Source organism: Magnolia sinica, chromosome 12 (assembly GCF_029962835.1).
Source record: "Magnolia sinica isolate HGM2019 chromosome 12, MsV1, whole genome shotgun sequence".
NCBI classification, from domain to species: domain Eukaryota; kingdom Viridiplantae; phylum Streptophyta; class Magnoliopsida; order Magnoliales; family Magnoliaceae; genus Magnolia; species Magnolia sinica.
In genome coordinates, this window is record NC_080584.1 from 8,715,406 (window position 1) to 8,729,863 (window position 14,458).

At 37.2% G+C, this 14,458-nt stretch overlaps 1 pseudogene; it reads left to right on the forward strand.

Moving 5' to 3' along the window:
• Positions 1 to 609: 609 nt before the first annotated feature.
• On the forward strand, positions 610 to 10,662 carry LOC131219914 (uncharacterized; annotated as a pseudogene).
• The last annotated feature ends 3,796 nt before the right edge of the window (positions 10,663 to 14,458 follow it).

Below are 14,458 nucleotides of genomic sequence, written 5' to 3' on the forward strand. Positions count from 1 at the left end.
GCCTGCTTCAACCCATAAAGGGCTTTCTTTAGTCGATACACTTTGTGTTCCTCCCCTTAAACAACAAAACCTTCAGGCTGGTCAATATAGACCTCTTCTTCCAAAATTCCATTGAGGAATGCAAATTTCACATCCAGTTGACAGATCATCCAACTGTGATGGGCTGCAAGGGAGATATCATCCTCACAGTGTCAAGGCGAGCAACAGGAGCGGAGACTTCTTCATAATCTACCCCGTATTTCTGTTTGTAGCCCTTTGCTAGGAGTCTTGCCTTATAGCGATCAATCTCACCATCAGCATTTCGCTTGATCTTGTACACCCATTTAATGCTAATAGTTCTTTGGCCTTGAGGAAGTAAAGTAAGATCCCATGTATGGTTCTTCTCAATGGCCCGGATCCCCTCTTCCATAGCCGTCCTCCAACATTCTTCTTCTACAGCCTCCTCAAATGTAAGAGGCGTGGTCCGCATACAAGTAGAACAAATTTACTTCATCATTTTTGGAATAGATATCGTTGAGGCTCCTCATTTTGATAAGAGCCAAGGGTGAAAGAGAATTAGATGATGATGTGCTGGCTGAATTTTGATTTGATGGAATACTTCCAAAGGAGATGAAACGTATCACTGGACTTCTACGTGCAGACCGTTCGGCGAAAGAGGGTGTTACAGGTGTCTATTCCTGGTTCTCATACTTCTCTTCTTTATGTTCTATAACCTCGACTTGATTTTCTTTGGCCGAATCTTCCTTATTCCATTTCCAAGCTTCTTCCTTGTAGAATACTACATCACTACTCACCACCACTTTATTGGTTAGTGAGTTGTAGAGTTTGTATGCCTTTGACTCTTCACTGTAGCCGATAAAGATACATTTTTCACCACGATCATTAAGCTTCTTTCTTCGTGCTTCTGGAACTTGAGCGTAGGCGACACACCCAAAGATCCTTAAGTGCACCACGCTCGGTTTATAACTATTCTATGCATGCCTCCTGAGGTGTCATGTTTCTCATACTCTTGGTAGGACATCGATTGAGCAAGTAGGCAGTACAAGCACCACCTCTGCCCAGAAGCTCTTTGGCAGACCTTTCTCTTTTAGCATAGTTCTTGTCATGTCGAAGATGGTGTGGTTTTTCTGTTCTGCAATGCCATTCTGCTGTGGCGTGTAGGCTACAGTGTTCTGCTGCTTGATGCCTTGTTCCCTGCAATAATCTCGAAATGCACTTGAGGTGTATTCTTCACCTTTGTCAGATCTAAGTACTTTAATGTAACACCCCAAATTTTTGTTATTTTGGATTTACTAAAAATCCTTAAATTTTTTTTATTAACTAGCCACGTCATCACTTACGGATCATTGACGCTCGAGGTGAGCTTATACGTAGCAAGTACCGATAAAGAACCGTACAAATAAGATTGATCAACCATAAAAAACCAGTGAACCCAACTGATCACTTGAACATCAAGTTTAGCCCCATGATTTATTCACATAGGGCCCAAATCTAACCGACCCATCGGTAATTAATCAAGACAATTATAACTAAATTAAAAATCTAACTAAAGCTGAGTCAGATAAGGCCCGGATCTTGATTAATAGACCAAATCAACCCCGTTACTCTTTTAGCTAAAACCGATGGTTTAGAGTAATCATGACCAAATCCCCACTTTCACTAATTATAAATAGGCCATACTATGAACATAGTTAATCCAAACCCTAATCAATGCCCACGAGAAATCTCAATACCTAATTCATTCTGAAAATGCCCCGATTTTCCGAACAAGCTCTAGACCGCTCGTTAGTGGGCCACTAGTTCCAAAACTATAGAATAATATCCGTCTTACTGAGCTCGATGCCCATTGTGGGAGTCAGACCTGAGTAGTGTCCAGAACCGCTCAAGTTGAGCCAAGGGACGAGTGTATGAGAAGTGTAAATACCTAGAAGGAAGAAGTTGAAACTTAAGTGAATTGTGTCGTCTACTCTTATGCAAAGTTGAGAATTTCGGACCATTAGTTTACGACCAAACTTCACACGTAAAGTTTCCATGTGATATAATCATCAGAAAGACGGTTGGGACCACTACAAGAAATATGGTTTTTACCTACGAAACTTTTACCTACGAAATTAATTTTCGTAGGTAAAGATGACTTTTACCAACGAAAGTCATTTTCGTAGGTAAAAGTAACCTTTTGCCAACGCAATTAAATAGTGTAGGTACAAGTCATATTTACCTACGAAAATTTTCGTAGGTAAAGGGTCTTTTTAGTCAACAGTTTACTTTTACCTACGAAATCTAATTTCGTAGGTAAAAGCCATCTTTACCTACGCAAATTTTCGTAGGTAAAGGGTGTTTTGAATTTTTAAAAAAAATAAAAAATCGAAAAGATTACTTTTACCGACGAAATATAATTTCGTAGGTAAAAGATATCTTCACCTACGAAGCTTTTAGTAGGCAAAAGGTGTTTTCAATTTTTCGGATTACTTTTACCAATGAAATATAATTTCGTAGGTAAAAGATATCTTCACCTACGAAACTTTTAGTAGGCAAAAGACATCTTTACCTACGAAAATATTCATAGCTAAAGGGTGTTGTAAATTTAGGAAAAATCCCTCTTTACCTATGAAAATATTCATAGGTAAAAGGTCTTTTGAAAATTGAAGGTATCTTTACCTACGAAAATGTTCGTAGCTAAAGGGTGTTTTGAATTTTTGAATTAAATCGTTAAGTGGGTGTACCAAAAAAGTCATCTTTACCTACGAAAACTTTGGTAGGTAAAGGGTGTTTTGCAATTTTCGAATCCTGAAAAATCGAAAACCTTACTTTTACCTAGGTAAAAGCCGTATTTACCTACGAAAATTGCCATAGCTAAAGGGTGTTCTCAATTTTTTAAAAAATCGAATAGCCTACTTTTACCTACCAAAGCCATATTTACCTACGAAAAAATCCGTAGCTAAAGGGTGTTCTGAATTTTCTAAATATCAAAAAGTTTACTTGTACCTACGATACTATATTTCATAGGTAAAATTCATCTTTACCTACAAATATTTTATGCCGTAGGAAAAATCCACCTTGACCTACGAATTCGTAGGTAAAGGGTGTTTTGAAATTTTTGATTATACCCAAAAGTCTACTTTTAGCAATGAAATTGGATTTCATAGGCAAAAGTCATAAGGTGTTTTGAAATTTTCAAAATACAAAAATCGAAAACCTTTACGAAATAAAAGCCCTCTTTACCTACGAAACTTATCGTAGCTAAAGGGTGTTCTGAACATATTTACCTACGAAACTATTCGTAGTTAAAGGGTGATTTGAATCGAAAATAGTCGTCAGTAAAGGGTGTTTTGAAATTGTAAATTCTAAATTGTTATGTACCTACGAAAATATTCGTAGATAAAGGGTGTTTTGAAATTTGAATCTTTCTTCTATGTCAAAAAGTCTACGTTTACCTACAAAATAAGATAGTGTAGGTAAAAGTCATCTTTACCTACGAAAAGTTTCATAGGTAAAGGGTGTTTTGAATTTTTCAAATTATAAGTAAAGGGTGTTTTGAATTTTTCAAAATACAACAATCGAAATCGTTGGTATTACCTAGTCATCTTTACCTACGAAAATTTTCGTAGGTACAGTGTGTTTTGAATTTTTCAAAATACAAAAAATCATCGGTAAAAGTGTTTTTCCTAATGTAAAAATATATATATTTTTGTAGTAATGTTAAAATGTTTTAATTTTTAAAAATTTTTGTCAGTAAAAATGTGCATGTGTGTATATATGTTTAGTTTTTATATCATATGAATGGAAATTGTAGAGTTTTGCTAAGCGCACACGCGTGTGCAATTAAACTCGTGTACGTGCCACACATATGCCAGCATGACACATACATGCTAGATCTCATCCATCCATCAGGTTGGTCCTACTCTGTATATGTTTTTTTCTTCAAAATAAAATCTGGTCCAATGAGTATGTGGGCCTCAATTTGAAAACAGTGAATGGGTTAGAAAACTTCAACCAGGTTTTTCAGAGCCATAGTTTTTTTAAAAATTGTGGCCCACGTAACACCTGGACCAAACGGATTCTTGAATTAAGTTATTATTATTGTGTTTCTGTTCTGATGGATGGATTGGATCTCAGATCTATTGTGCCATGCTGGCAAATATATGGCATGTACTCGAGCTGTATTGCACATGCGTGTGGGCTTAGCAAAGCTCATAATACAATATTGATATTTCAACATTTTAAAAAGAGAACTAATCACCTATATGCAACGGTACCATGGCTCGCGTTACCGTGTCATTTATGGAGGACATCAGTACCATGAAAAAGGTAGCCCCCTCAATGAAGATTGTCCTTCTCGAAAAACAAGCTGATCGTCCATTCATTCTCCTTACGCGTGACAATGATGTACGACTATCCAGACCATCCAAATTGTGAGATTAAGCAAATCTCTAGAACCACAAGGTCAAGTAATCTTGACCATCCAATTAATGGCCATCAAATAGATTATTAAAAGAAAGCAGCGAGTGGTCCAAATTCAAAGTAAAAAATCAGGTGCATGGTTAATAATCTTCTCTTTGTCATTTTTCAATTATACTCCATCCACACTTGGTTTAGCGATTTGGACGGTTGTGATTACTGTAAAACCATGCCACCTGTACAGCTAAAGAATTACCTCCAATTTTTAAACGTTGCCCACTCTAGAGTCACTATGGTTGTACATCGAGCCTAGCAAATGGATCATATGGATATACAATATATAAATCAAAGTGGGCCCACAACTACCCCATCAGTCAAATGCACCATTCCATGGTGGGCCTAGGGCTTAAAAATCAAGTCAATTCGTGACTTTTTTGGGCCACACCACATACAAAAGTTGAGAGGGATTACCCTCCATTAAAATATTCATAATCATTTGTTAGGCCCACCGAGATGTGGTTCACAAATCTAGCTCATCCATTATGTGTGTCCCACTTGGATGAGGAGTCAGACCAAGTTTCATATGCATGAAAATTTCAAGTGAGCCCAACCAAGTGCTTTTATATGTTTTAGGCATTTATTCACATGAATTTAATTTTTGGGATATCTCATAATTTAAAGGGGGCCCATCAAATGCACGGTGTTGATGTTTGACACATGTCATGGTGGAGCCCACACAACTTGACCTTTGTGTTTAATCCATGCCGTCCCCATGAGGTCAAGCTGTGTGGGCCCCACCATGACATGTGTCAAACATCAACACCATGCATTTGATGGGTCCCCTTTAAATTATGCGATATGCTAAAAATCAGCTGTATACGAAACTCCGTTGGGCCATACCATCTAAAATCATGTGAAGACATGCCTAAAACATATAAAAGCACTTGGTGGGCCTCACCTAAAATTTGGATGCGTCTAAAACTTAGTATGACCTCTCATCCAAGAGGCACACACATAATGGATGAGCTGGATTTGTGGGCCACATCTCGGTGGGCCCAAAAAATAATTATGAATGTTTTAATGGAGGGTAACCCCTCTCAACTTTTGTATGTGGTGTGGCTCACAAAAGTAATAGATTGATTTGATTTTTAATCCCTTGGCCCACCATGGGATGGTGCATCTGACTGATGGGGTAGATGTTTGACACGCATCATGGTGGGGCCCACAGAGCCATACCAGACCAAGGACTAAATTTGGGCGCGCGCTTAAAAACAAAGCCGCGCCCAAAAAAAACCCCCAAATCCCAAATCTCTCTCTCTCTCTCTCTCTCTCTCTCTCCCTGTTCCCTAACCCAGATCTGGTCTGTCTTCTCCTCTTCGGTGAAAAGAGGCCGCGCCGACGGCCGAATGGCAGAAACGATCCCAGCCGTTGGATGATACTCTCCCTGCCTATAACAAGGATCCAGTTCCCTTCAGAGTTTTCACACAAAAAGGGGTGAGAAATGAAGAAGAAAAGGGAGAAGGAGTAGAGCCAAGCCCGGCTAGGTAATCAGTCCACAACTCAGCCTTTCTCTTCTTTCCTTCTTATCTGTTTCTCCTTCTTCCATATGTGTAGCTATAAGGCCCTGATATAAGCCAAGTTTGGGGCCACGATCCGTCCATGGCGGAGCTTGAATAGGGCCTGAATACGGTCCCTGTTTTGAGGATAAACGTGACCTGATTACGGGCCCTGTTTGAGGCCGAACATGGCCTGAGTTCAGGCGCTAGTTGGGGCCGAACAATGGCATGAAAATGGCCCCAGCTGAGGGCTAAAACTTAGTCCAGAAACAGTTCATAATCGGGCTCTATTTGAGCTGCAACAAATCCCAGAAATCGGACTGATATCAGTCCGGAAATCCGGGTAAAAATGCCCCTGTTTCGGGCCGTTCCTTGGCAGGAAAAACGGCAGCCACCGTGCCTCTATTTAAACTCTGATGAGGGTTGAACATGGGCCCCACTTGTACAAGTTGAAAACCCAAACATGCCATAGAAAGCCTCAGGCCAAGCATTATATATACCTCAGTTTATAAACAAAAAGCCAAAAATAAGCAAACTTAATTACACCTTGTTAATACAACAAATCCATCTTTGAGTGCCTATAGATATACAACATCCTTAAAAACATAATGCAGCAGAACTCGAAGTCGACAACAACACTACATTCTTTTTTACTTGCGCATTAATACGTGATTTTGGATTTCTACTCTTACACTATTAGTAGAAAATCCAAAAACAGTTAAATGATATTCATGTGGATTTGAAAGAACTCTTTTGTTTTTTCCTAATACAACACAAAACATCCCCATTTGTTAACTTAGGAAAGTTATCCTTAATTTGTTCTTCTTTTTTTGTTTTTTGACAAATTTTAATTTATTTATTTTTCATATTTTTGATTTTTTTTTTTAATTTTCATAAAAAAAAAAACAAACAAACAAAACAAAAATATGTTGTCGCATATGCAATTGCACATGATCAAATATGCAATTCAATAAAGTTGCTTGTCACAAATAAAAAAATTCTTATTTATTGCAATGTGATTGAACCACATTATCACAGACTACATTTAATGTAGCAATGTTGCCAATGTCGACGATGAAGAATTCAAAGAGCTTCATAGATTTGGAGTAGTTATCCTAAGGAAGACAGTGATCAACCTCATCATGTCTTTCCCTGAGTTAAATTTCAAGAAATAGATTCGGAGTAGATATTTTCTTTTAAGAATTGAATGGCCGTTTTATTTATAGTTTCACTATAGTTGATGGAACCATTGAAATCCTTCCATTCTTTTAGAAGCTCTTGAAAATCTTAGATATTCATAATCTTGTTATTCCTTTTCTTTTGTAATTCAATATAGCAGTGTTGTTCGCCTTTTTGTACTTCCCAAGGTTCTGTCTCAGCTTTTGAAAGACTGTTGCTAGTTAATAAATAATTTATTTACTATACATGCATGCGATTCCCTTTTTATCTGATGCTCAATAATTTATCTGAAAACCAACAGTAATTTAATAAAAAGACAGGACTTTTGGAAAGGGGGAAAAAAAAAAAAGAAATCTTGGTTGTCTTCGAGTCAACCGGCACACATTCATCTACCAAGCTTCATTCATTCTAGACTAAATTCAAATGAAGGAGAAACAATGGTATTAAATAAACTATATGGTTAATGTAGAGATCAGTCTTGTATTTGCCTTTTGAAATAGAAATATGATTGCTAGGAGTAGGAAAGAGAATTTGGTTTTAAAGATGTATTTGGGAGGCAGACAGTCATGTGAACAGACTTGCGGCGGGTGACTGGATTGGAGCTAGTCATCTCCGATGCAATGCCTCTGTTGTATCTGAGCCCTTGTCAGCCCTCTCTGTATTTATGTTTCTCTTTCTTTAAAATAAAATCATCACTGATGTTTGGGAGAATGTCCTTTCATCTGCTATTGGAATGCAGGTTGTATAGGCACCTCCTCATTGTAACTTTCTCTGTTTGAGGTCCCACCTCCTCATTGTAAGTACTAGCAAATTTCTAGATGTAGCAAGTCTTATAGTTCCCCTGAAAACCAAACTTTTGCAGGTTCATCTTTTAGATGTTTTTAAAGAAGTGCCATCTTTGCCTTGAATTTGTTCACTGTTTGTCAACTTTGGGCTACACTGAGTTTGTTTTCTTCGAAGTTCTTCCAGGCAGTCTCATCTGTCATTATGCATTTTCTAGTGAAACTTTTATGTAATTGTGTTAAAATGCAAACCTTTCTACAATTACGGCCATGCTTTGAGAATCTCACCTAAATCTCTCTTTTCTCTATTGAATTTCTTACTTGTTTGTAGGTCCTTATGGTTCATGAAGACATCTCCCATGTATAGCTTGAATTGATTCCCATGATTCAGGAAATACTTACTCAATGGATTATTCTCCACTTGGTGGGAACAACACCATCTGAGTCACCACTTTTGGAGGATTTTAGCTCCGCCTTTCGTCATTGCGCATTGGTAACTGCATGTTATGCTTCTTGTACAGCTGGAGCATTTTTCTCTTAGTTCTCAGTTTCCTTATTGCTCCATAACTTAAATCACCTAATAGACAATTTGAAATTACTAGAGCCTGTTGGCTGAGACAATTTCTATGCAAGTACCTATTAGCCTTGTTATTTTTTTAGGTTCTTTTTTCAAGTTTGCTTGTTGCATTAATAAAATTTTGATTTGTGGTGTAAATGGACTTTCTTGGATGTTGGGTTTTGCTTTATCAGTTATTTGCTTGAGGAGGAAGATCTCTTTTTCCTTATGAGGTACCATAAGAAACTTCTTTTGCCTTTATACAAAGCACAAAATGTATCCTTCTTGTTGCTGAAGTGGGGGTCAAATTGGGTTGGGTCTGGAACCTTTATTGCACTACATATGGACAAAACTAGACAAAATTCGGGTTTAACTTCCGAATTTGAAGTGTTGTGGCATATTTCTGCATATGGTATTGTTCAAAAGTTAAGATAACTTTTAATCATCACATGTGGCATATTTCTGCATATGGTATTGTCAGATTTCTTAACTCAGCTCTTTGTTGAATCTCACAAATTTCTGTTACTATGAAGAATACTATACTCAGAAAGTTGTGCTGGTGTTTTTTTTTTTTTTTTTCTGGTTGTATTTATTAAATAGGTATGAGATGAGTTGCACTAGTAGGAGCCTCACCTACTTTGAATTGGGTGTGTAGGATGCTATCGAATTTGGTTGCAATTAAAAGTATACTAAAGTGGAAATAAGCAAAAGTACCTGGCAATCATATTCAAGGACTTGGCTTCCAGTTGCAACTATGCCACTTTCAAGTCAGATTGGAAAGGAATATGGTTCCAGTTTAAGGCTTACTTCTTCATTACAATCATTAGGGAACACCATTAGCTTAATTGTACATACAAACATGGGTTTTTTTTTTCCTTCTTAAATCTTATTTTCATAAATGTTGTACTTCAATTTTTAAAGACAGTTGGAAACATATTCTCATGTGTCTCTAGTGTTTGTGGTTGATAGAAATTAAATGTAAAAGTTGATTTTTATTTTTCATTATTTGTTTTCCTTTAAGATTTACGTGTCCTTGGAGGGTGTGGAGCAAGAGAAGGTGGAAACTGTTTTCAAGCCTGTCTGTTGATATTAAATTCCATGACGTTCAAGGGAAGAATTACCGTTGTGCCATACTGAAGTTGAACAAGGAGATTGTGCCTGAGCAATGTAAGGTGGTTGTTAAGCCCAACCGAGTCATTGTCACACTGTCTAAAACTTCAGAAGGGAATTGGCTTGATTTGCACTTCAAAGAAGATAAGGTAAATGCCAATTTTTCATTTCCTCTTTCATTTCCTGTGTCTTTGGATGATGAAAGAACATATGCATGGCATGGTAAAAAAAGGCATTGTTATTATTATATGGCAATCCACATTACTGCTATCCAAGGAGTCAGCCTGTCTTTGGATGATGAAAACCGAAATTGATATTGTTTTGTGAATTATAGTTGAATGTATATGTCCACATGGGTACTTGGGTACCTTGGAGATTATCATCTTTGAACAGCTCTATACATTCCAACTTGTGTGGTTTTGTCTCGGAAATGGTTATAAGGTTTGTTTTATTATTTTACAGTTTTATTATTTTGCAGTTGAAGCCAAATATGGATACATAAAAGGATCCAATGGCTGGAATTATGGATTTGATGAAGGTAAGTCCTGTATCCATTCTTTTCTTGGGAAATGTCCTATGCCTCGGCCTGAACTAGCAGTTTTTTTTTTTGAGCCAACATTCTGTGCATATGAGTCCTAGCTTTTGTTGTGCCCCATTGTTGATTGGGTAAATGCTGTGGAAACCACCTCAGGGAGAAGATCCTCGCCATCTATAATTGCTTTCCTACAAATGGATGATTAAAAACCGAAAAGCAGTTATGCTAGCATGAAATGAACTGTCTGGATCACTGAAAAGCAGGCCTCAAGTGTCCGGCATGCTGACACAACTGAAAATTGCCCTTTTTTTCTATAGGCTGAGCATCATACATTACCTCCTTTTGTCAACCACCATGGATATCAAGGGGTTGCACATTCTGGATTAAGCTGAGAAAATGACCTGTTGCAGAACATGTATGAGGACGGAGATGATGACATGAAGTGAACGATTGCAAAAGCATGGACAGATGCAAGATCTGGGAAAACAGCTAACCCATTGCAGGGATACCGGTGAAATTCCCTTAGCCTGATGATCAAATGGTAGAAATAGGAGGTTTACTGGTAATGCATCTAGGAGTTTGATTATACTGAATGAGTGGTACACTTGTGAAAGTTACTCTAAGGGTGTCCTCAGATGTTACTGTTGAAATTTAGCTACCAGATGAATTGCTTTCATTTAAGAAAAAACACCCATTTGAGCGACTAACTCAGATGTTGCTGCTGAAATTTAGCTACCAGATGAATTACTTTCATTTGAGAAAAAACTCCCATTTGAGCAACTAACTCATGAGTGGGCTTCATTTAATGAAATAAAATAAAATAAAAAGCTATTCACAAGGTAGTGCATCTGCTGTAGTCCAAAATCCATGTTGGTTAATTCTCTTCAACTATCAATTATTTATTTATTTATTGTACACATTTGGCCTTGCTGATGATAGTACCAGCCTGATTTGTAGGTAATGACAGTGGTCCCCACCTGATGAGTGGCATGGATCTTGTTTGGATGTGTTACGTTTCCATCTCTAATTAGGGTAGCCTCTGCATTGCTTGTCAACCAAAAAATCCCGATGCCCCTACTTAGGTGAGCCTTTGATATTGTGGACCCATTAGTGTGGGACGGTCAACTTTCCTCAGTGGGAGCAACTGGTCGCAGAATCACTCGAACTTGTATCTATTAAAATCATAAAATGAAATTCGATATGTTTAAGAGCCTGTTTACACACAACTGGTGTTGAACTGCAGATCAGTTGAATAGGATTAGAATTAGCTCCATCCATTCGTTTCAAGTGGGGAGATGAAAGAAAATTGGTAGGAGAACTGCTGGATTCTGCCAGCTTCCAGCTTCCATCCTTGAAAGTATTTGAGATGTGTGCACCATCTCATATTTGAACCCCCTTTCCTGTGACAAATCTGAAAAACTTGGATTTTTATTTTTTATTTTTTATTTTTAATCCCATATTCTGTCATTCCTAACACACCTTTGGAATTTTAAATTTGGAGAAAATGAGAAGGTATGGCCAGAATTACCCCCTCAGTTCATGGAGATTGCTAGAGTGGATTAAAGGTAAAAGATGTCTTTTCTTTTGGTGTTAAACCAAAAAATGGTAACACCTATTTGAGATTGGACTATTGGCAGCAACGAAAGCCTGCTAAACAATGTAAGAAAAACAAGGAAAGAAACCAACTGTTAATAAAAACCCACTTAACTTCCACTAACGAGCTCAACAATGTATATCCATCCCAAGAAAATACAAGCAGGACTACATCTCCAACTCATCTATGAAAGGCTGAAAACCAATCACCACCGTTAAGGGCCTGCAGTTCTATAGATAGCAACTCATTTATTCATGCAACAATCTGCTACAGCCTACAGCTAGGCAAAGGTGAAATTCCCTCAGTCTTCTTTTTCTTTTCTTCTTTTTTATTTTTTTGATGTATTCTATTTGTATCACTTGTATTCTTACATAATCGTTTGCGATGTGTATTTTCAGGTAGTGGAGTAAGATATGTGGGTCCACTAAATTCGCTTAACAATTGAATGAATGTAGTAAGTAGTAACTATGAGTTGGTTCAATCATATTGCTCCATGGATGGTGATCTTTGATGCAACATTTAGGTCTCAGGTGTGATCCCAATTTACCTACCCACAGAAAAAAGGGGGAAGAAACTACTATTTGGTGGAATATACAATATATTGGAGTTTTCTCCTATGCTTTATTGGCATGGAGGGAGGGGCTGGAGCTGGCTTGACTTCGTGATATTAAGAAATAATTTGAGTATTAAAAAATTATGAGTCTTAATGCTTTCTAAATGTCCAACTAAGTCTTAAAAATTGATATAACAGAAAATATTAATCCAAACATGAAAACATGATACAACAGTTTCATGTTTTTATGTTTTATTTGGAGAATTCATCACTGTTACTATGTGCAACATTTTACTTTTCTGTCTGAGTTACAGTTCATTTACAGCAACATGGAGCACCTATGAAGTCTCCTGGTTCTCGGCTTCAACTCTGAGATGGTATGTCCTAAGGTCATAGGATCCAGCTGCCTATTGTGTTTTCTAAGATGTTTATGTTTTGCTTATAATTTCAATTGATGCTTCTGTTGATGATTGGAGCATTGTGATGCTTTTATGTGATTAGATTCCATTCACTAAGTTTTCATGTTCAACTTGAATATAAAGAAATTGTTGCTTATTTTATATTTGCACTCAACGACACATACGTAAGAGCTGTTGTTGAACATGGATGCTTTACTCTAGGAAAGCATTGATAGGTTGTCCCAACGACATATCCAGAATCCTCTATTTCTCTTTGTTTTCTTCAGTTCTGCTCTTGAAAAAGAAAAAGCAAAAAAAAGGAAGAAAAGATGGTGTTGTCGTCCCAACCAGCATTAGATCAAATTAGTTTTGTAGAAAACCAGAATGCCTCAGGTTAAGGATGGATGTAGTTTGTGTTTGTTTGGAAAAATGCGAATGTGAATATAATGAAATATATTGTAACAGGTGTATAACAGGAAATTTTGCCTGAATTTAGGGGTAAAAAAGAGACTTTTACCACGCAAATTTTCGTAGGTAAAAGGTTGAGTAAATAGCTATTAGCTACGAAAACTGTCGTAGGTAAAAGTCTTAGCAGTGTTTTTTAGCTACGGAAATATTTGTAGATAAAAGTCTAACACACTTTTTACCTACGAAAAAGTTCATAGGTAAAAGTCTTGGCAACGGTGATTTACCGACGAACTATTTCGTAGGTAAACCTCTTTGCCTACGAAATAATATCATTTACCTACGAAATATTTCGTAGGTAAAAGTCTTATTAACGTTTTTAATTTCGTAGGTAAACGTCTTACCATTGCCAACGATGACATTTTTCGTCGGTAAAAACCTTTAGCCACGGTGTTTTACCAACGGAATTATCGACGAAATTTTTCGTCGGTAAAGCTCTTTGCCTACGACATAATATCATTTACCTACGAAATATTTTGTAGGTAAAAGTCTTATTAACGTTTTTAATTTCGTAGGTAAATGTCTTACCATTGCCAACGATGAGATTTTTCGTCGGTAAAAACCTTTAGCCACGGTCTTTTACCAACGAAATTATCGACGAAATTTTTCGTAGGTAAAGCTCTTTGCCTACGAAATAATATCATTTACCTACGAAATGTTTCGTAGGTAAAAGTGAAATTTCTTGTAGTGATTGATTGGCCCGAGTCCAAAATCATATCTGTCGATTGGTGCATATAAATGGCAGGTCGATCATGTCCATACGTATATTATCATTAGGGCTAACTATTCTATGGTGTTTATCAATATGTACACCTCATAGTGGGCCCTAGAGGTTAGAAAAACCCTCTCATAGGGCTAGTATAGTAAAAACCCAACTCTTAGGGCCATTTACACAAAATCTGGCACTATAAAAAGGCCTCATTTAGGCACCCCCTTCTCCCATACGAATTTCATGCCCTACCTTGTGTGAAGGAGAAGAGAAATAGAAAGAGAGATGGAGAGAAAATGAAGAGAAAGATAAGAGAGAGAGTGTTTGTGTGAGTGAGGGAAATCTTCATGCTTGTAGGGTTGGTTTTTCCTCAACCAAACCAGTGGCTACTACAAAACCTTCACCAAATCCACCCATGCCAATAATCGAAGGTAAGAATGATATATTTTCCCTTCAATTAAGCAATTTAGTGTAGATTTCTAGTAATTAATGTTGGTTTTCTTGATTTTGATTTAGGAATTGGTGGTTTTACTTAAATCCCCAAATCCTAAGATCTCGAAGAGTGGAAATCTACTCTTAAGGTGCGGACTATTATCCCTATGTGGCTAAGTACTAATTTTAAG